At 41.6% G+C, this 20703-nt stretch overlaps 1 protein-coding gene across 2 annotated transcripts in view; it reads left to right on the top strand.

Annotated features, from left to right (window-relative positions):
- Positions 1 to 457: 457 nt before the first annotated feature.
- arhgap32b (Rho GTPase activating protein 32b) overlaps positions 458 to 20703 on the top strand; it is a 255649-nt gene continuing 235403 nt past the window's right edge. The window contains exon 1 of one of the 2 annotated variants that reach the window (XM_060936152.1): positions 458 to 538. The gene's annotated coding sequence lies outside the window, so the exon portion shown is untranslated. The remainder of the gene's footprint in view (positions 539 to 20703) is intronic. The other variant, XM_060936151.1, reaches the window with a different exon arrangement.

Genomic DNA, 20703 nt, shown 5'->3' with positions numbered 1-20703 from the left:
TTACAAGATTATAAGATTGTTCTGGAAATTTCCAGTAATTTGACACCTTCGGTCTCATTAGTCTGCTGCCCACATTAATCAGATTATTGTGCGAGTTCCGCCGCCGCCACAAAAACCACATCGCCAGGTCTCCATGCTTTACTTGCAAACTTGAAGAGTGCGCTTTTTTTTTACGTATTACGTAGATGTGCTTATTATGTGTCAATTTGCGCATGCGGGACACTTTTGGGTCGTTTTCCGTTCATGTTGGAGATCGCACACAAGTCTCATATAATTGGTAATGTGAACGGCCTAACAAAAAAATCGGATTTCACAACAAATCGGATATGGGTCGTTGCAGGTTGCAGTCTGAATATAGTGTTATTCCATCCAAATAGCACTTTTGACACGAGCTGCTTTCTAACAGGGTCTGCACTTCCCAAAACCTTTCACTGCATGTTTTCTTTCTTCCAGACTGTCGTTCACCAAGGGCCACTTCCCAAAGTTAGCCGAATGTGCACATTTCCACTATGAAACCGTGGACTTTGGAAACATACAGGTAAGCTGTTCAGTTTGTTGCTACAGAAGTCCAGTGACCGAGGCCATAGCGAGCAGTGAGTTCAGCATGTGCTTTCATGTCGTGTGTGCATTAAAGGGTTAGATTTGAATGCGGGAGCACACAAAGCGTTGGTGTGTTTCTTCCAGAGACAGCTGGCTACCAATGAAGTGGAAAGCAGTGACAGATATAATTAGCATGCCTCACAAACTAGCAATAAAGCTCTGCTCCGACTGTTCCTGCTTCCTCTTTGTGTATTGGTGGAGATTTAGGCTCTCCGTATAGTTCGAGTGTTTTTGTGTTTGTGAAAGTAAATGAGTAAACGTTTTATATGCCGATTGCATTCTAATGTGACGAATCAGATAAATGTGCTTTATTTGGTTTGGGTTGTTTGTTTATTTATTTTCTTGATTCAGCAGGGCTTACTGTTACCTCTTTTAGTCAGTCTGAGACTCGTCATCTTTACAAGCTCTCAGTCCTTCAGGACGTACTTGGATTGCACTCTTCACATCGAGTGTTTCACAGTTCCTCTCCCTAAATCCTGCTCATTTTACATTTCTCTTATTATCTCCTGCAGCATTGGCGTATAGAAAAAGATTAAAAGGATTTGGTCGGTTGTGAATGGAGTCTTGTTGCGTGGAGACAGAAGTGCGGGAGACGGAGGACCCTGTGGTCCGTGGGCTTTTTGTGTTGCGGATTAAAGCTGATAATGAAGTACACACCGTAAGAGATAATAGATGGGGACGCTCCGGGTGGGAACAAAGCGGGGATTTTCTGCTTAGAATACTCATCCTGAACAAAGAAGCTCAGACCATTTAGTCTGGACACCTAAACACCTCATATATATTCTGTCTACAATCACTGGGTATGAGCAATCACATGCTCTGATTGGCTACTCTGTTACTAGGATATCAGCTCATATACTGTAAGTAGAGAGAAACAAAATGGCGGCGTTGTCATCAAGTATTTAAAAGAAACAGAAATCACTAAAAGAATATACAGGTAGTCGTCGACTTATGACCTATGCAACTTACGACCGATCGACTTTACGACCGTGTGGTTATGACTGGCAAGTGTTTCCCAGCTGAGCGTACAACAGTTTCCGCCCCAGCTCCCGGCACACACGCAGTCTCTCTCGCGCTCCCTCGCGCACTCCGTCATACAGTTTCCGTCCCAGCTCCTGGTTTATGAAACGAGCAAATGCTCCCGCCAGCCCAAGCGCTGCGACAGCTGATGATGACGTAGACGACCCACAGCCAAGCACCAGTGATGCCAGCGGTCACTAAGTTTTGTATTTTGCTATGTTTTACATTTGTATTTTGGTATGTTTCAAACTAAAATGTTTTTTGTTTTTCACACCTGTATTTTTTTGTTTTGCACATATTAAACGAATTGTACTGTACGCAGTGTAGTATGCAGTGTTTGACTTAAACCAAATAATGAGCCAAGGTAATGAAATAAGAAAATGTTGATAAAATAAGACTTTAAGATGATTACAATATCATTACACATCACAATATACTTGCGTTCATTTAGCATAGGCCGACTTACGACCAGATCAGTTTACGACCGGTCAGTCGTAACCAAACGCAGTCGTAAGTCAACGACTACATATATATATATATATATATATATATATATATATTTTTTTTTTTTTTTTTTCCCCAATAGATTCTGTTCCGCCCTGTGATGACCTGGCGACTTGTCCAGGGTGTACCCCGCCTTTCGCCCGTAGTCAGTTGGGATAGGCTCCAGCTTGCCTGCGACCCTGTAGAAGGATAAAGCGGCTAGAGATAATGAGATGAGATGAGCTTCTGTTCCACACTCCAGCCCAGTTGGTGGCGGTAATGCACCTTTAAGTTGGTTCGCCAACCGCCAAAAAATCCCTAAAGAAGAACAAAATAATGGCGGAGCGTGTTGCTGAATCAACCGAGGACGAAATAAAAACTCTACTCGAAAACACAAAATAGCAACAACATATGGAATGAAAGTATGTGATGGTAAGAACGTATCTCTTTTTTTTTTTTCAAGAATTATTATTAGCATTTTTCACAAATTGCTACTGTCATTTCGCCGGTTTGTTTACATTCTGAGCGGAAATGATTTTGTCAGATGTTTTGTACAAAGTTTTTTTATTTATCGAATTTGCAAAAAATAAAAATGCTCCGTTTCTCAAAATCCAGTGAATTTGGGTAGAATAAAACAGTTATTCCACTCAATTTCGTCATACATGGCTTATAGTCAGCTCAGTGCTACGCACCTCATCGGCTGTCACCTCATGTACGACTCTATTTCGTGGAATAACTGTTTTATATGTATATTTATTTATTGATTTATTCGGGTTGGTTCGTACCACCATTTTGGGTTTGGTACGGTCGTCGTCATCATCATTTCCCTCTTGGCACGAAATCGGCCTGGGGACGCAGCTGCTTGGAGCAGGAGAACCTCATCTCCAACATCCGCTCGAAGTCTTGTTTGCTCATCATAGTTTTTAGGGCCTGATGTTTGTCGACCCCAAGGAGTTCCTCAACCTTCTTCCAGTTCCTTCTCTTGTCGAACAAGACAACTTTCTGGATGGCGTCGTTAGCCATTCTGCACATGTGTGCTATATACTTCAGATACTGAATGTGGCAAAAATCAATAGGTCGTGATTGGGTAATTTGATGGAGCTTCGTATTGGAGATCTTGAAGGCCCAATCCAAGTCCTCGTTAACTAGGGATGCAGGGTCAATTCCCTTCTTACATTGGCCTTTGGGTGGTGCGTTTTTCCTTGCATAGCCCCCAGCGATCATTTTTCGAAGGAACCCATTCCAGACAGCATTCAGTTTCTGGAGTTCAGCACCTGATAGTTCCCCCATCTGCACGCTATACAGTAGGCGGGACCACACACAAGTAGTCAAGATCTTCATGCGAGTGTTGAGGTGGATTTCGCAGTCAGTCAGCACGTGCTTCAGCTCAATCCATTTTTCAAACGCCGATGCAATCCTGTGATGCAAAAACGTCAATGACTTCCCAGCGTTGGTAATGAGATGGCCCAGATAGTGGAACTGCCTCACGTTCTTTATTTCTACATTGTTTACCGTCAGTAGGCTTGTTCTAGATTGTATGCTTTCGTCAACATTAAAGGCCATGGTCTCAGTCTTCTTATGACATCTCTAGACCAAATCTCAAGAAAGTGTTGTCATATATCTCTAAGAGCTTCTTTAGCTCGTCCAGGTTCTCAGAGAACACTGCAATATCGTCAGCATACATGAGTTCTAATATTCTGGTCACACCATATGACGTCTTAGTGCGAAGTTCTCGGGGAGACACTTCATTCGGTATAACAAACCCGATCCATGCTCCAGCCTCTGGGAATTGGCTTTTGAGCTCATGGTAGGCACATCTCATGACAAAGTCCATATACACATTGGATATGCTTGGACTTTCAAGAGCACCTTGGCGACACCCGACATAAGTGTTGAAATAGTGGTTGGCGCCTTTTATGCAGACCATTGTGCCAGTGTACAGAGCTTTAAGAATGGAGGTCAGTTTAGGGCACCGAAGACGGATCTCCAGGACCAGAGGTGGAAAGTAACGAATTACATTTACTCACGTTACTGTAATTAAGTAGATTTTTTGTGTAATTTGTAATTTAAGTAGTTTTTGAAATGGGTAATTTTACTTCTACTCAAGTACATTTTGAACCAAGTATTTTACTTCGCTACATTCGAAAACCGCCCGTTACTGAGTAAAAAAATTAAATGCGGGGAAAAAAACCAATTGGCCCGAACTGAAAGGAAACTGGCACAGGCGTGTGCACGGAATATCCATATTAGCCTACATGTATCGTTGGATGATGGCTGGTGCCAAGGTAGCTGAGCAAGAGATAGAGGAGGTCATGGAGGAGGTTGAGGATTGCCAAGAAGAGAATTCCCATGGAACAGATGCGCCGGACAGCGAGGGAAATCCTTGGCCGTATGTCAGCCTGTACTTTGCATTCAAACGCAAACGAGGCAATAACATAATAATGCAATGCAAAATGTGCCTGCCCTGCCGTACAGAGCTATCAGTCTACAAAACTTCCACATCAAATCTGCAGAAGCATGTGGTGGTAAGTACATACAACCCCGATTCCAAAAAAGTTGGGACAAAGTAAAAATTGTAAATAAAAATGGAATGCAATGATGTGAAAGTTTCAAAATTCCATATTTTATTCAGAATAGAACATAGATGACATATCAAATGTTTAAACTGAGAAAATGTATCATTTAAAGAGAAAAATTAGGTGATTTTTAAATTTCATGACAACAACACATCTCAAAGTTGGGACAAGGCCATGTTTACCACTGTGAGACATCCCCTTTTCTCTTTACAACAGTCTGTAAATGTCTGGGGACTGAGGAGACAAGTTGCTCAAGTTTAGGGATAGGAATGTTAACCCATTCTTGTCTAATGTAGGATTCTAGTTGCTCAACTGTCTTAGGTCTTTTTTGTCGTATCTTCCGTTTTATGATGCGCCAAATGTTTTCTATGGGTGAAAGATCTGGACTGCAGGCTGGCCAGTTCAGTACCCGGACCCTTCTTCTACGCAGCCATGATGCTGTAATTGATGCAGTATGTGGTTTGGCATTGTCATGTTGGAAAATGCAAGGTCTTCCCTGAAAGAGACGTCGTCTGGATGGGAGCATATGTTGCTCTAGAACCTGGATATACCTTTCAGCATTGATGGTGTCTTTCCAGATGTGTAAGCTGCCCATGCCACACGCACTAATGCAACCCCATACCATCAGAGATGCAGGCTTCTGAACTGAGCGCTGATAACAACTTGGGTCGTCCTTCTCTTCTTTAGTCCGAATGACACGGCGTCCCTGATTTCCATAAAGAACTTCAAATTTTGATTCGTCTGACCACAGAACAGTTTTCCACTTTGCCACAGTCCATTTTAAATGAGCCTTGGCCCAGAGAAGACGTCTGCGCTTCTGGATCATGTTTAGATACGGCTTCTTCTTTGAACTATAGAGTTTTAGTTGGCAACGGCGGATGGCACGGTGAATTGTGTTCACAGATAATGTTCTCTGGAAATATTCCTGAGCCCATTTTGTGATTTCCAATACAGAAGCATGCCTGTATGTGATGCAGTGCCGTCTAAGGGCCTGAAGATCACGGGCACCCAGTATGGTTTTCCGGCCTTGACCCTTACGCACAGAGATTCTTCCAGATTCTCTGAATCTTTTGATGATATTATGCACTGTAGATGATGATATGTTCAAACTCTTTGCAATTTTACACTGTCGAACTCCTTTCTGATATTGCTCCACTATTTGTCGGCGCAGAATTAGGGGGATTGGTGATCCTCTTCCCATCTTTACTTCTGAGAGCCGCTGCCACTCCAAGATGCTCTTTTTATACCCAGTCATGTTAATGACCTATTGCCAATTGACCTAATGAGTTGCAATTTGGTCCTCCAGCTGTTCCTTTTTTGTACCTTTAACTTTTCCAGCCTCTTATTGCCCCAGTCCCAACTTTTTTGAGATGTGTTGCTGTCATGAAATTTCAAATGAGCCAGTATTTGGCATGAAATTTCAAAATGTCTCACTTTCGACATTTGATATGTTGTCTATATTCTATTGTGAATACAATATCAGTTTTTGAGATTTGTAAATTATTGCATTCCGTTTTTATTTACAATTTGTACTTTGTCCCAACTTTTTTGGAATCGGGGTTGTATGTGCATTTACCTGTGTATCCCAGACGTTATATTTATTGTTTGGTTAAACCCTTCCACCGTTAAGTAAAATGTGCCTTCATTATCAATTCTTTTGGCTGCCTAGCATCCATACTGATCATTAACATTTCAAGCGAAGTAGCCTAAATGAAATGAATCACCTCATGTTTACAAGTTTGTTTTATCAGAACGACAGTCAGAAATAATACGAGTGCATGGTTTTAGTTGCAATTGATCTCTTATGAAAAAATCCTAATTCCTGTATAGACTCGCTCCTGGGTTGTTAGCTGTAGCCTAGACTAGAGCTTTGGGAGGTCACTGATAGGCCATCAAAACATTTTCACCGTCTTGGATACTTTGAGTTTGGTTTTCTTTTCTTTTTTTATTGTGGTGTTTGAGTTGGACCATACAGTTCAGAATTTGGCACTTTGCTTAAAAATGCTTTATGGGGTGGTCTCAAAATAGTTTGCACATTACCTCTCGACAGGTTGTAAACATTATGCAGTTAATTTGTCAATTATATTTTCTATATAAGGAAGAGCACAGTGTTACTAAGGAATCGCTTAGCTGTCTTTAAATCGTGAGAGCCCTGGACACTTTGAGTTTGTTTGGTTTACGTTTCATATGTGTCATTTAGTAAGTCTGCTTTAGTGGCTTTAATAGATTAGATTAGATTAGATTAGATTAGATTAGATTAGATTAGATTAGATTCACTTTATTCATCCCACATCGGGGAAATTCACGTGTTACAGTAGCAAGAAAATGTCAAACAGATAACAAATAAAACTGAAATACAAATTAGACAAACGAAGGATTAAATACAGAGGGCTATTTGCATTATCTACCGTGAAAAAGTATAGAAAAATTGCCTTATTGAGAGGCTCAGAAAAATTGCACATTACAGGTAGACTCTGTGTATATACACACGTATACATAAATAATATACAAGTATGCATAAAAATAGGCGTTTGTCAGTAAAGAAAAAAATGGATGATAGAATTTACAAGTTATGCCACTTGTACTTGAAAATGTTTTATGGGGTCGTCCAAACAAAGCTTTATACATTATACTGCCTGAAAGGTTATTATGTGGACTAATAGTTCATTAAAAACAATTTGATTTACGACTTGTCCTTTCTTATTTTTACATCAAATAATTGAAAGTAACAAATGCTGTGTTCACACTGATACCGGTACGATAGTGGTATAACTGTATCGATACAAAGTATACCGGTACAGTTTAGTGCATCTGTCCACACGAGCGAGAAATGTTTGTGGTTTTCTTTCACGGTAGTTGAAATGCGCGTGCGCGAAATGTTTCCGTGGTTACCGAGTAACTTCCTTCCGAGAATATATGGCATCCGTTATTTCCAGATCTCGAGAAAACAAAACAATTATTTCATGATCTCAGCTGGATCACTGCATCTCCGTCGGTAGAGACGAAGCCAGGCCAGTCTTCTGCGGAGGTGCCGCGGACTAATTTTGAAATGATCCCTTATTAAAAGACTTAATGCAATCTCTCCCTGTGTCAACCCCTGATCAGAATATCGCCTTATTAGGCGATCGATTATTCCAGACATTCTAATGACCAAAGTTGCGTCTATACAGAATGAGAAATAGCCCCAAAGTCAGCATATCACAAGTCTCTTGGCGCACCTGAATGAACCATTTCTCAGCTGTTTACTCGAGATCATGAAATAATTGTTTTGTTTTCTCGAGATCTCGAATTAGTTGTGTTGTTTTCTCGAGATCCTGAATTAATTATGTCGTTATCTCGGGATAACAAGGTCTCATCTCATCTCATTATCTGTAGCCGCTTTATCCTCTTCTACAGGGTCGCAGGAATTAAAAAAATGGATTATATGAAGGGCTTCTCTCGGCTTCCATACGGATGAAACAACGTGTGTGTGCTTTTTGTTGTCAGTGTACAGTCTGTATTTCTGGTGGTCATTTATTCAGTCGAATCGTATAAAACGCGCGAGGCAGTTGAGAAAGAAACAAAGAAAACGAATCTCCGTTCTTCACTATTTTATTCAGCGAAGACATCGATTGAGGTGTGTGACTTTGCGCATGCGCGTTATATTTGTATCGATACAGAACCGCTTCATCTGTCCACACTACAGCGAAGCGCTACAGTACCGATACTGTACCGGTACGAAACCCATACATTTGTGGGTTTCGTACCGATACAGTTATACCGCTACAGTACCGGTATAGTTGCTAGTGTGGACAGGTGTTGCGGTACGAAAGTAGTTTCGTATCGGTACAAAATCCCTAGTGTGGACAGGGTATAAGTAACTTTTACTCAAAGTACATTTTAAATTGAGTACTTTTTTACTTTTACTCGAGTAGATTTTTAGATGGGTACTTTTACTTGAGTAGAATTTAAGCAAAGTAAAGATACTTTTACTTAATTACACTTTTTCAGTACTTTTTCCACCTCTGTCCAGGACACGAAAGAGCGCATCACGTGGCGCCCAGTCATACGCCGCCTTAAGGTCGGTAAACCAAACAAAGAGTGGGTTACGTTCTTTCTCTAGTACATGTCGTACAATGCGGATTGCATCACAGATGGATCGATTGCTTCTGAATCCGAATTGCGTAGGCAGTAGGATGTGTTCATAAACTGGCTTTACTCTTTGGACAACCATGGATAAGAGCTTCGACAGTGTTGTAATGATAGACAGACCCTGGTAGTTTTCCGCTAGGGATCTCGACCCCTTCTTCTGAAGGCACGTGATTGAAAAAAGCAGCCATCCTCTAGGGACCTTCACACACTCCTATATCGTTGCCATCAGCAGAACTAGATAGAGAAGGAGCTGTTTTGAGTAAGAGTATTTGAATTGTTCGCTAAATACTCCGTCAGTTCCCTGGCACCTGCCATTTTTGAACTTAGACATGCAGTCCTCTAACTCGGACGCCTCAGGGGGGATTCATCAATAGTGTCAAGGTCTTCTGGGGGTATGGTATGGCGAAAGCTATTAGGGTCAACTAGCTCTGGCTGCATGATGAAATCTCTTTCGCCCAAGTGTTTCGCAAATGCTCTTCGAGTTTCTCGGACTGTATGGTCTGTTGCCTCAGTTTTGAGAGTGCAGTATAGTTTTTTGCCGACCGGAATTCCTCTTCAGTGTTCCTTTGTTCACTCGCAAGGTTGATCTTGTAGTTCTTGTAGTATGCACTTTTAAGTTGACGGCGGAGTTTGCGTACTTGCATAGACAGTTCTTTGATCTCAGTTGGATGGGTTGACCTCCGTCTTTTCTCGAGCAGGATTAAGAATTCTTCATTCACCCAGGGTTTATCGTCATGACCTCTGTACAGTTGTGGTATCTTTTCATGTGTAGCTGTGCGGATAGCACTGACGATTTGTTGTACAATCACATCAGCTTGTACCGAAGATGAGGGCTGTTCAAGGATATTATCGAGGCGTCTACTATATTCAACTCTCACATCTTCAAGATCCCGAAATGCTTGCATATTGCCTATCTGGCGAGCTTCACCACTCTTCTTTCTGAAAATTTGTCTTCGTTTGCTTTTAGTTGGAAGCATAGCATCAAGGACTGCTATTCGATGGTCTGAACCAAACGGTACACTCGCGCTAGGGTATACTCTACAGTTCTGTGTGGCCCTTTAGATAAACCATTCTCCTAAAGGCCAATTTATGCTGACAACCCAGTCCTCGCAGACGGCGTCGCAGACAGCGTCTGCGTAGCCCCCCCCCACCTTCGCAGACGCTCTGCGCGTACCTCCCAAAAATTGTGACCACCGCAGAAGCCTCGCAGACAGCGCCGCAGACAAGAGGGCTCTGATTGGTCCACTCTACATCCGCTGTACATGCACTTCCGCTTCCCTACTTTCCCGGTTTGGTTTGTTTTCACGACCGGCATTTTTAAAAACATGAGCGAAGATGGAGCAGCATGAAGAGCGGTTGATTGAGGAAGTACGTACATCTATACGACTCCAGTTCTAGTCATTATAAAAAAAAAAAAGTTCTAGTCATTATAAGTAACCGGAGGATAAACACTCCACTAACCACACCCACCAACTACTCCTAGCGACTTCGCGCCCCCTTGCGTTGTGCCGGTGAATAACATCGCGCACGCCTATTATCCCCGCTCAACAATAAATTACAACTGTCTGCGAAAAGCTATCTGCGAAAGCCTTGTCGCATGAGCATGCAGAGGCCCTAAGATGTAATCAAGACGTCTGTAGTATCTTAGGTTGGATTTAAAGGACCATCTATGCATAGATGTTTTAGTGGCAAATAAGGTGTTTAGGATGTACAACTTATTGCTTCTAGCAACTTCAGTGAGCTTTGTACTGTTGAAATTTGCAGGCTCGTCATCATTGAAACGGCCCACAAAATTCCAGTTGTCATTTTGGTCGTTTCCTATTGTCACGTTGAAGTCACCACACACAACCAGTTCATATGATGGATGTGATTGTTTTACTGGTGTTATGGCCCTGGAGAGAGTATTATAGAATGCTTCTTTAGTTGAGGTTGCATATGAAAGTATGTCCCTTTACACACTCATCCAGAAGGGTAATTCTGCACAAGGCCATCTGTCTACAGCAGAAAAAAATAAAATAACAAAACGCGTCTGGAAAAATCCCAAGGGAGTCTGGAGCCAGATTCGTGACGTTACCTGCGGAAGCGCCAGCAGGCTGCGCGAGCTTTGCACGGTTTCAGTGCACAGCCTGTGTACACCAAGCGCTCCCATTTCTCTCTCATTGTCCGGTCTTTTGGGAAACGATGAGTACTAATCCCATCATGATTGGTGTTGCTACACCCTCCTACGATACATCTGTTAACCATTTTAATAATTACGTGATAACGTTGAAGAAATTTGCAGAAAACCAGCAGGTCGTTTTCTCATAAACAAACCAGCGCTGACGTAGGATTCAGAGCGAGGCGTCCCGCACGTGACGTCACGAAAATCAATGTTTGCCGGGAAATCCAAATGCCAAGTTTTTTCAGAGGCGGACCAATTCGCCTCAAACAGCTTGATTTCAACTGAATTTTTCTGGTATTGCGCAAGGTAAAAAAAATTGCAGAGAATGCAGAATGTGACCGATATTTGACCAAAGTTTAATATAAAATAGGAGAATTACCGTACATTGATTTTGCTCCTGAATTTACCCGTGATATGCACTTTAACCCCGTGAACAGATATTCTCGCCAGTATGATTCTGCCTTCCACAAGGTGCTCAATATCGAATAATCTAACATGGGGTGCTAAAACTATCGCGACCCTGGCATTGGCCTTTCTCTGTAGCCCATTGTATAGGACTCGCCATCCTTGGAGCATGTCATCGCTGAATCCGATCTCACCCTGGCCTACAGTGCGGGCTTCTTGTATACAGCATACATCATAATCTGCATCACATGCTCTGCCAGTTTAATCTTGCACTTTGCTGTTCTTACATTTATTGTTCCAGTCTTGACATGATGGTTATTCCTTGGCTTTCGTTTTGCTTTCTGCTTCATCGCAGTTTGAAGTTGCATTGGATAGTTGATATATAACAAGATACTGGATATCTGTTATTTAAAGGGAGCTACTAGAATACGAATAAATAAATAGAAATATTTAATAACGATTAACAAACACAGTTGGTCGTCCTATCTAGAGGACTCCGACTTTTTTTTTTTTTTTTTTTTAACCTTTTAATCAGCAGTTTTAGATTTGCTTTCCAACTAGGAGGGACAGAGGCTATTTCACTTCCTAGCGCCATTGACTCCGTTAGTTCACTCAGCCGCAAAGCCGAGCTATCCAAGGTGTACCTGTCCTAGTGACGGAGGTGGAGTCTGGCTTGAGTGTGATAAGCGTTTAGACTCAGGAGGGCTTCCAGACACTGCCTTCTGGGCCTAGCGGATACACATCCGAGAGTTGCGCTTCAGCACTCCGTACACCCCATGGTACCTGGAGTGGTAGAACAGTAATGGTACTAGTTCAGTACCAATGCAATAAAATATATACATATACACTACCGTTCAAAAGTTTGGGGTCACCCAGACAATTTTGTGTTTTCCATGAAAAGTCACACTTTTATTTCCCACCATAAGTTGTAAAATGAATAGAAAATATAGTCGAGCCATTTTTCTGGCCATTTTGAGCATTTAATCGACCCCACAAATGTGATGCTCCAGAAACTCAATCTGCTCAAAGGAAGGTCAGTTTTATAGCTTCTCTAAAGAGCTCAACTGTTTTCAGCTGTGCTAACATGATTGTACAAGGGTTTTCTAATCATCCATTAGCCTTCTGAGGCAATGAGCAAACACATTGTACCATTAGAACACTGGAGTGAGAGTTGCTGGAAATGGGCCTCTATACACCTATGGAGATATTGCACCAAAAACCACACATTTGCAGCTAGAATAGTCATTTACCACATTAGCAATGTATAGAGTGGATTTCTGATTAGTTTAAAGTGATCTTCATTGAAAAGAACAGTGCTTTTCTTTCAGAAATAAGGACATTTCAAAGTGACCCCAAACTTTTGAACGGTAGTGTATAAATAAATATTCAAATAATATCAATATTTGTACAAACTAATGAAATTATCTCATCTCATTATCTCTAGCCGCTTTATCCTGTTCTACAGGGTCGCAGGCAAGCTGGAGCCTATCCCAGCTGACTACGGGTGAAAGGCGGGGTACACCCTGGACAAGTCGCCAGGTCATCACAGGGCTGACACATAGACACAGACAACCATTCACACTCACATTCACACCTACGGTCAATTTAGAGCCACCAGTTAACCTAACCTGCATGTCTTTGGACTGTGGGGGAAACCGGAGCACCCGGAGGAAACCCACACGGACACGGGGAGAACATGCAAACTCTGCACAGAAAGGCCCTCGCCGGCCACGGGGCTCGAACCCGGACCTTCTTGCTGTGAGGCGACAGCGCTAACCGCTACACCACCGTGCCGTCCCTAATGAAATTAATAAACATCAGTAGTGGTATTGCTGAAATACTTCCTGCTTCTGATATCTGTGGGTGGCAGGTGTAGAAAGAAGGATTTATTCGTATCTAATTTTACCATCATCTGACTAAGATCGGTCCAATAGCCTCGTTATTCTTTCATTCATAAATTCATTAAGGCATAGATGGCTAAGTAGGCTAAGGCTACAGCTACACTAATACATTTTAGTTTTAAAATCTCCATTAAGCCGGGGGCGTCGTGGCTCAGGTGGATAAGGCGCCATACCATAAATCCGGGGACCTGGGTTCGATTCCGGCCCGAGATCATTTCCCGATCCCTCCCCGTCTCTCTCTCTCCTGCTCATTTCCTGTCTCTACACTGTCCTATCCAATAATAAAGGTGAAAAAAGCCCCCCAAAAAAATTTCCATTAAGCCGACCATCTTAGCTCCATGTCAGAAATAATCTCCATCCATACGAACACTGGGCACGCGCATGCCAGTGTAAACAACTGACGCCATTTGTTTCCCTCCGGGAAAGGGTCATGTGATAGGAGCGTGATGAATCAGGGAAGGATGCGTCGTTGTGATTGATGAGACCCAATCAGGAAGCGAACGTGGGTGTCTGTGGTATCGTTTCCAGACATCTCCGTTTTCACCCGTCTACACTAAAGCACTTCCCTGAGTTTTCAGACTGAAACGAGGCCAGCAGTGTTTTTCCAAAAGTCTCTGTTTTAGGGGCTCAAACGGTAAATTACGGTTTACTGGAACAACGCTCTTGCGACAAGGCTTTCACAGATAGCTTTTTGCAGACAGTTGTAATTTATCGTTGAGCGGGGAGTAATAGGTGTGCGCGATGTTATTCACCGCCACAACGCAAGGGGGCGCGAAGTCGCGAAATCGCTAGGAGTAGTTGGTGGGTGTGGTTAGTGGAGTGTTTATCCTCCGGTTACTTATAATGACTAGAACTGGAGTCGTATAGATGTACGTACTTCCTCGATCAACCGCTCTTCGTGCTGCTCCATCTTCGCTCGTGTTTTTAAAAATGGCGGTCGTGAAAACAAACCAAACTGGGAAAGTAGGGAAGCGGAAGTGCGTGTAGAGCGGATGTAGAGTGGACCAATCGGAGCCCTCTTGTCTGCGACGCTGTCTGCGAGGCTTCTGCGGTGGTCACAATTTTTGGGAGGTGCGCGCAGAGCGTCTGCGAAGGGGGGGCTACGCAGACGCCATCTGCGACGCCATCTGTGAGGACTGGGTTGTCAGCATAAATTGGCCTTTAGTACTTGGTAGCGAGCTTCAACTTGGGGTTCTATACCGTGTATACCGTTTTCAGGTCTGTCGCACATCGACTTCCTGTTTACCGAATGAATGTATTTACGAAACATATCTCATCTCATTATCTCTAGCCGCTTTATCCTGTTCTACAGGGTCGCAGGCAAGCTGGAGCCTATCCCAGCTGACTACGGGCGAAAGGCGGGGTACACCCTGGACAAGTCGCCAGGTCATCACAGGGCTGACACATAGACACAGACAACCATTCACACTCACATTCACACCTACGGTCAATTTAGAGTCACCAGTTAACCTAACCTGCATGTCTTTGGACTGTGGGGGAAACCGGAGCACCCGGAGGAAACCCACGCGGACACGGGGAGAACATGCAAACTCCGCACAGCAAGGCCCTCGTCAGCCACAGGGCTCGAACCCGGACCTTCTTGCTGTGAGGCGACAGCGCCAACCACTACACCACCATGCCGCCATTTACGAAACATGTAGGGTGGATTTACAAAATTTTTGTAACACTTCTCTCAGCAACTACAAATCACACCTGCTTGATATTTGGTACCAAGCTTCACAACAACTTCCTGTTTACTTACTGAATGTATTTACGAAACATATAGGGTGGATTTTGACGCTATTTCAAGAAGCAAAATGCTATTTCAGAATGACAGTTTACCAGGATGCTATTTGAAATCCCTGGGGAGAGACACTGCTCTTTACTAACTTGTTTCAGGGTTAATTCTTTGTTGAGGTCAACATTCATAATAAGTGTCCTGTTCCTTCCATTGCTTGCATTCTGACATAAGCGAGAGCGGGGGGATACGTAATTAAGCAGTAGTTCACAGCTGATCTTGTTGGGATTTATTAAATGATGGATTTTTGCATACCGCTCCATACAGTTGCTTCTGACTGGATATTAACGCCACAGTCTGTCCCATGACCGTGTTTGGCTTCTGATGATGTCAAAATTTTCCCCTGACTGTTGTGGTTTAAACTTCAGCCTCATAAAATTGGTTGGGGTCCACATGGTCGTTCTCAAAAGGCTGGTGTGGTTGCAGGGATTTGTTCCGGGAGTGTCTCCTGAATCCACATGTTTAATCGGTTAATCTTGTTTTTTAAATGACTGTTAGGTGTGTGTCCTGTTTGGCTAGAATGGAAATCTGCAAATAAAGCTGAAGACCCTTGATGCAATGGTCCAGAATTCACCTGATGTCGTATCGCTGTTTGCACCATACGTGGAGGAGAAGCGAAGGAAAGCATAGGCGTCTGTGCTGCATTTTTCTTTTCCCCCCTTCTTTTTCATTCAGCTGGAATGGAAATCTCTAGGCAGGTTTCATGGTTGACTAGAGCCCATAAATCTACCAAGTCTACTTTTTCCCTTCATTTTTACCCAGCGGAAAAGGCATAATTCTTACTCTGACTCTTACTTCCTCCAAGACGCAAACTTCCACTCATGCAATATCAGGACAGCGAAACATGCTTCTCGGAGAGCAGGAACACTCCTTGCCCATAGTCATGAAAGTGTTCCGGATTTTCCCGGAATTCCGGATTTTGAGATTTTCCTCTGGATTTTTTCCGCTAATGACCCGGAAATCCGAATGTTTGACAAAACTCTTGAAAATCTCCGGTTTTCCAAATGGAGAAATTTATTTTTCGCATTCCTAGATGCGGTGTAATACTTCGCATCGTCCTTGCATGGGCGCGGTCCTTAAATAGCCCAAACATAGTTCATTGATTTAAAGACCGGTGGTGTTTGTTAACAGCGCGCGCGCCCAAGGCGCACCTTCAGGTGCATGTCCTAAGGCGTGCAGGACTGACACCGTTCTGCGCAAGCGCAACACAGTCGCACTAGAAAGCATGTTCAAGCTGCCAGTGTAGCTGCGGTCTTTTTAGTTGCGAATTACAAGTATTTTCTCTTGTGTTAATAATTCGCCATGTCAAAACAAGCAAAACTTTCCTCCTCCTTTCGACGTGAAGAGAGGTAAGCAATTTATTTTATATATATATGAGTGATTCCACGCTTATGGGTACTGAAATGGGGACATGAACTTATTCACCTAAAACCATTTCTTTTTTTACCATCAGGTCACAAAACATGTAATCTTTAATGAATGATATGTTAAAAGATAACTTTAATTTTCTGAGATGTAATAAAAACATATTTATATGCCAAAGTCAAGCCTATGAGTTCCAAAATGATGTCTGTTACATTACTTCTGTTACGATTGTCCATCTCGCGTCTGTTACAAATTAATTACAATCTAGCTATATACCATGTTAATCTTATTGAAAGAATGTGTATGTTTATTCTACTACACATGTTTATTAATTATATTTGCTAAAACATCACCTTCCTATGTTTCAAAAAGTAATTCTACATTGTTAAAATTGAGAATCTATATGTCCACAACACTTCTGTTACGTTCTGACTTTGGCATATAAATATGTTTTTATTACATCTCAGAAAATTAAAGTTATCTTTTAACATATCATTCATTAAAGATTACATGTTTTGTGACCTGATGGTAAAAAAAGAAATGGTTTTAGGTGAATTTTTAAAAATAAGTTCATGTCCCCATTTCAGTACCCATAAGCGTGGAATCACTCATATATATTTCCCATCAAAGTTGCATTTTGTGGTTTCGAAGCTAAGTTTTAGTGCCGTTTCTAGAACACAACATCAAGAAAACGTGGAAGAAACAGCAATAATGGAAGAGCCGGTTTCTAAGCTGCCTAAAACTAGCAATGGTCATTATTTTTTGTTACATAATGTACTCAGGCTGCCAGTCAGTGTGTGACACACACACACACACACACACACACACACACCCTACAACCCTGATTTATATGAGAAATTTGGTATTCATTGGCGTGTTTAAATTTACAGACAATACAAACTAATGTAAACAATTGGCTTCAACTCGCATAAATATGAATTGGAAGTTTTTAGTTCACTGTAGTTAATGCAAACGCACAACTCTACTAAAAGATTGATAAACGAGGCTCAATGTCCCCAACATTGAAACCTGAAAGCTTTAGAAACTCTAACAGACCTTTACTTTTCAACAGTACTGTTTTGGGATTTTGCTGAGTTTCCCTTCAACTGTCTGATTTTTTTTTTTCAGAGTAATGAACTGTGTAGCAGGAAAATCACTGCGTTTTCTAAATGCACTCCTGAAAATTACTCATTAACTAGGGGAATTAAATTTGATATTTTTGACATGTTAATTGTTAATGCACATGAAAGAAAAAGGCTTAAAAGTTATAACTTGTTTTAGTTAAAGTAAGTACTAAAATGCACTAGAATGCAGGGGTTTGCGTGATATGTTATTGAAATATTTTCAGGGGACGTTGCACACACCCCCCCCCCCCCCCATCTTAGTTTGACTTTCAGGGTTTTTTTCTTTGCTCCACTTTCATCTCTAGTCCATTTACGTGCACAGATGTGGATAATTAGCCGGTTTGATCTTCTGATGATACTGTAGGTACCACTCAGGATCCAATTCTAGCCTGAGATAAACAAATTATGCAGTATTTTTTGATGCTAAAATATACTGTATGAAGTTATCCAGAGAATTCAGCTTAGCGGTACATCTTGGATTTTCTAGTTGATACACCTGTGAATGTATTTGAAGTTTCTCAATTATTTAAATGGAGTGACAAGCTTGATGAATGAAGCGAATACATGTGGGTGATTCTCATGAAGCTGCAGTGAACATGTCCAGGACGCATTTTCCAAAATCAATACTTAATTCACATAAACTCTGATATTTTGTGTAAAGAAAATAGGGAGCACTGTATGGACAAATGGTTTTCATCATCATATCAACTAATTTTTATATCAATTAAACAAAAAATCTATGGAAATTCTCATTACCGTTGTGTGTCCGCATCCCTTTTTTTAATGTTTACTTTAAATCATATAAAAATTCCTAATTGTATAAAAAATACAGTGTAAAGTTATTTAAAACATCTATATTTATGCATAATATTAATATTTTTTGTGTTGAACAAAAAAAGGTACTTGATTTTAAACAAAATAACTGTGTCCGCACCAAATGTTTCTCCTTACCGTTTCATGATTTCACCCCTCTATAAAAAGTACACCATGCCTTTAAATTGATCATCTATCCCACGATGCATCACTTCAGATACAAGATTCAAAATGGAGACGAGGTCAGTTGCTCACTCTTCTCTTACTTTGTGATATTTATGTTAATGTTGCTAAATCTGTCCTCAGTTACACTGTCTATTATCATTACCATTATGGTTTAATACTCATTACTTTAAAAAATTAAAAAAAATTATTTTATGATTATTATCACAATATAAGGCTTTAACATGTGGCAAAGTTATAGGTTGCTAGCATGCTAGCATTTCAGGTTATTTGTGAAATTAGCCAAGAGTATCTCATTACCGTTACTCAATATTCTCATTACCATGTACTGTGAGAGCAGTAAATAAATGTAAAAAAAAAAAAAGTAATTGTCATGGACTGTGCTGTTCATTTACTGGGATATTTTGTGGAAATATGAAATAAATTGTCAAAAAATGTTTTTAACTCATGATCTAGCTTCATCATTTACTGTAACGGTGATGAGAATTATTCTGGATCAAGTAAGCCTCAAATAAGAATAAAATTCCATTAAAATATTTTTCCATTAAAAAAAGATCAACATAGTAAAGTTCACACTCTATTTTAGGCTCTCAACTTGAAAAAATACTGAAATGAGGTGAAAAACTTTGTTAATGTGAAGGTCTTCATGAGAATCACCCATGTAGGTGTGCGTGTGTGTGTGTGCGCACGCGCCTCCAGTAGAGGGCAGTAGCTGATTGCTCTTGCCAGTGGGCAGCAAAAGGAGCAGCATAACACGATGACAGAACGTGATATAAATCCTTTCCAGCACATAATCGTGGTTTGTTCACACAACGCGCTCCAGATTCAAGCCGGGTGTCAATGAGGCTCAGAACAAAAGTGTCCCGGTGCATCGTGCACCGTTATGAGCACAAAGCGCGGGTCTCTGTGTGCTGCTCTCGGTTTCTGCTCACACACTGCATGTTGTCCTCCTCACAGTGGTGTATGAATGGTTTGTAATTCCAGGCCTGAGTCAAATGTTATTGTGTTTTGGGCTCAGATGCAGCCAGAGGCGTTCACACCGTGCACAACACACTTAGCCATGTGAACTGTATGAATAAAGTGAATTTGTTATCCTAGAGGCCTCTTAAATCTTATTAAAATTCCCACTGGGCTATTAGCTCTCGAATTTGTCTTCCTTTTCCACTAAATGCTAAATCAGTGGGCATTTTCCTAGCTGCTTTGACCTGTCCAGGCAGTGTATGCTGAAATACTTACTGTATAATGAACTCTAAAACATCATTCTGCCCCGAAAAGCTCCGAGCAGAAAGCTTTCCTCGTGACGGTGCAGTCTTGGATTAGGATCGAATTTCCGCTCCTGGAAAAAAAGTAGACTGTTTTTGTGCACTCTAGAGCTTGCTTTGCATTTCTCATATCAACGGACAGTGGACGTGTGTGTGTGGGGGGTATTGTCTCTGGCTTTGCCATTGCACACAATGAAACGCTACGTTCAGACTGCAACCTGAAACGACCCATATCCGATTTGTTGTGAAATCCGATTTTTTTGTTAGGCCGTTCACATTACCAATTATATGAGACTTGTATGCGATCTCCAATATGAACGGAAAACGACCCAAAAGTGTCCCGCATGCGCAAATTGACACGTAATAAGCACATCTACGTAATACGTAAACACAAAAAAAAGCGCACTCTTCAAGTTTGCAAGTAAAGCATGGAGACCTGGCGATGTGGTTTTTGTGGCGGCTGCGGAACTCGCACAATAATCTGATTAATGTGGGCAGCAGACTAATGAGACCGAAGGTGTCAAATTACTGGAAATTTCCAGAACAATCTTATAATCTTGTAATACAGGATGGTTTAACATCCAGGTCCCTACCAAATCCACCATTAGCTTGATCAATTCTATAAAAGTCTATTTCAATTCTGAAAACTGTACAAATGTTGTTGTTTTCCACCAAAGAGGCGGGATTAGCCAACGCAGAATAGTGACGTTTGTCTCTTGTTGATGACGTGTAGGTCGCATGAATGCGACCTGTCCGGTCACACTGCAGTCGCATGTGAAAATAACGGATATGCATCGGATTTAGGACCACATATCCAAGCGGCCTGGGTCGCATGTGAAAAAAATCGGATCTGTGTCGTTCAGATTGTCAATAACAAATCG

The sequence above is a fragment of the Neoarius graeffei genome, chromosome 12, assembly GCF_027579695.1.
Source record: "Neoarius graeffei isolate fNeoGra1 chromosome 12, fNeoGra1.pri, whole genome shotgun sequence".
Taxonomy (NCBI): Eukaryota; Metazoa; Chordata; class Actinopteri; order Siluriformes; family Ariidae; genus Neoarius; species Neoarius graeffei.
This window is presented reverse-complemented; position numbering and strand designations above follow the sequence as displayed.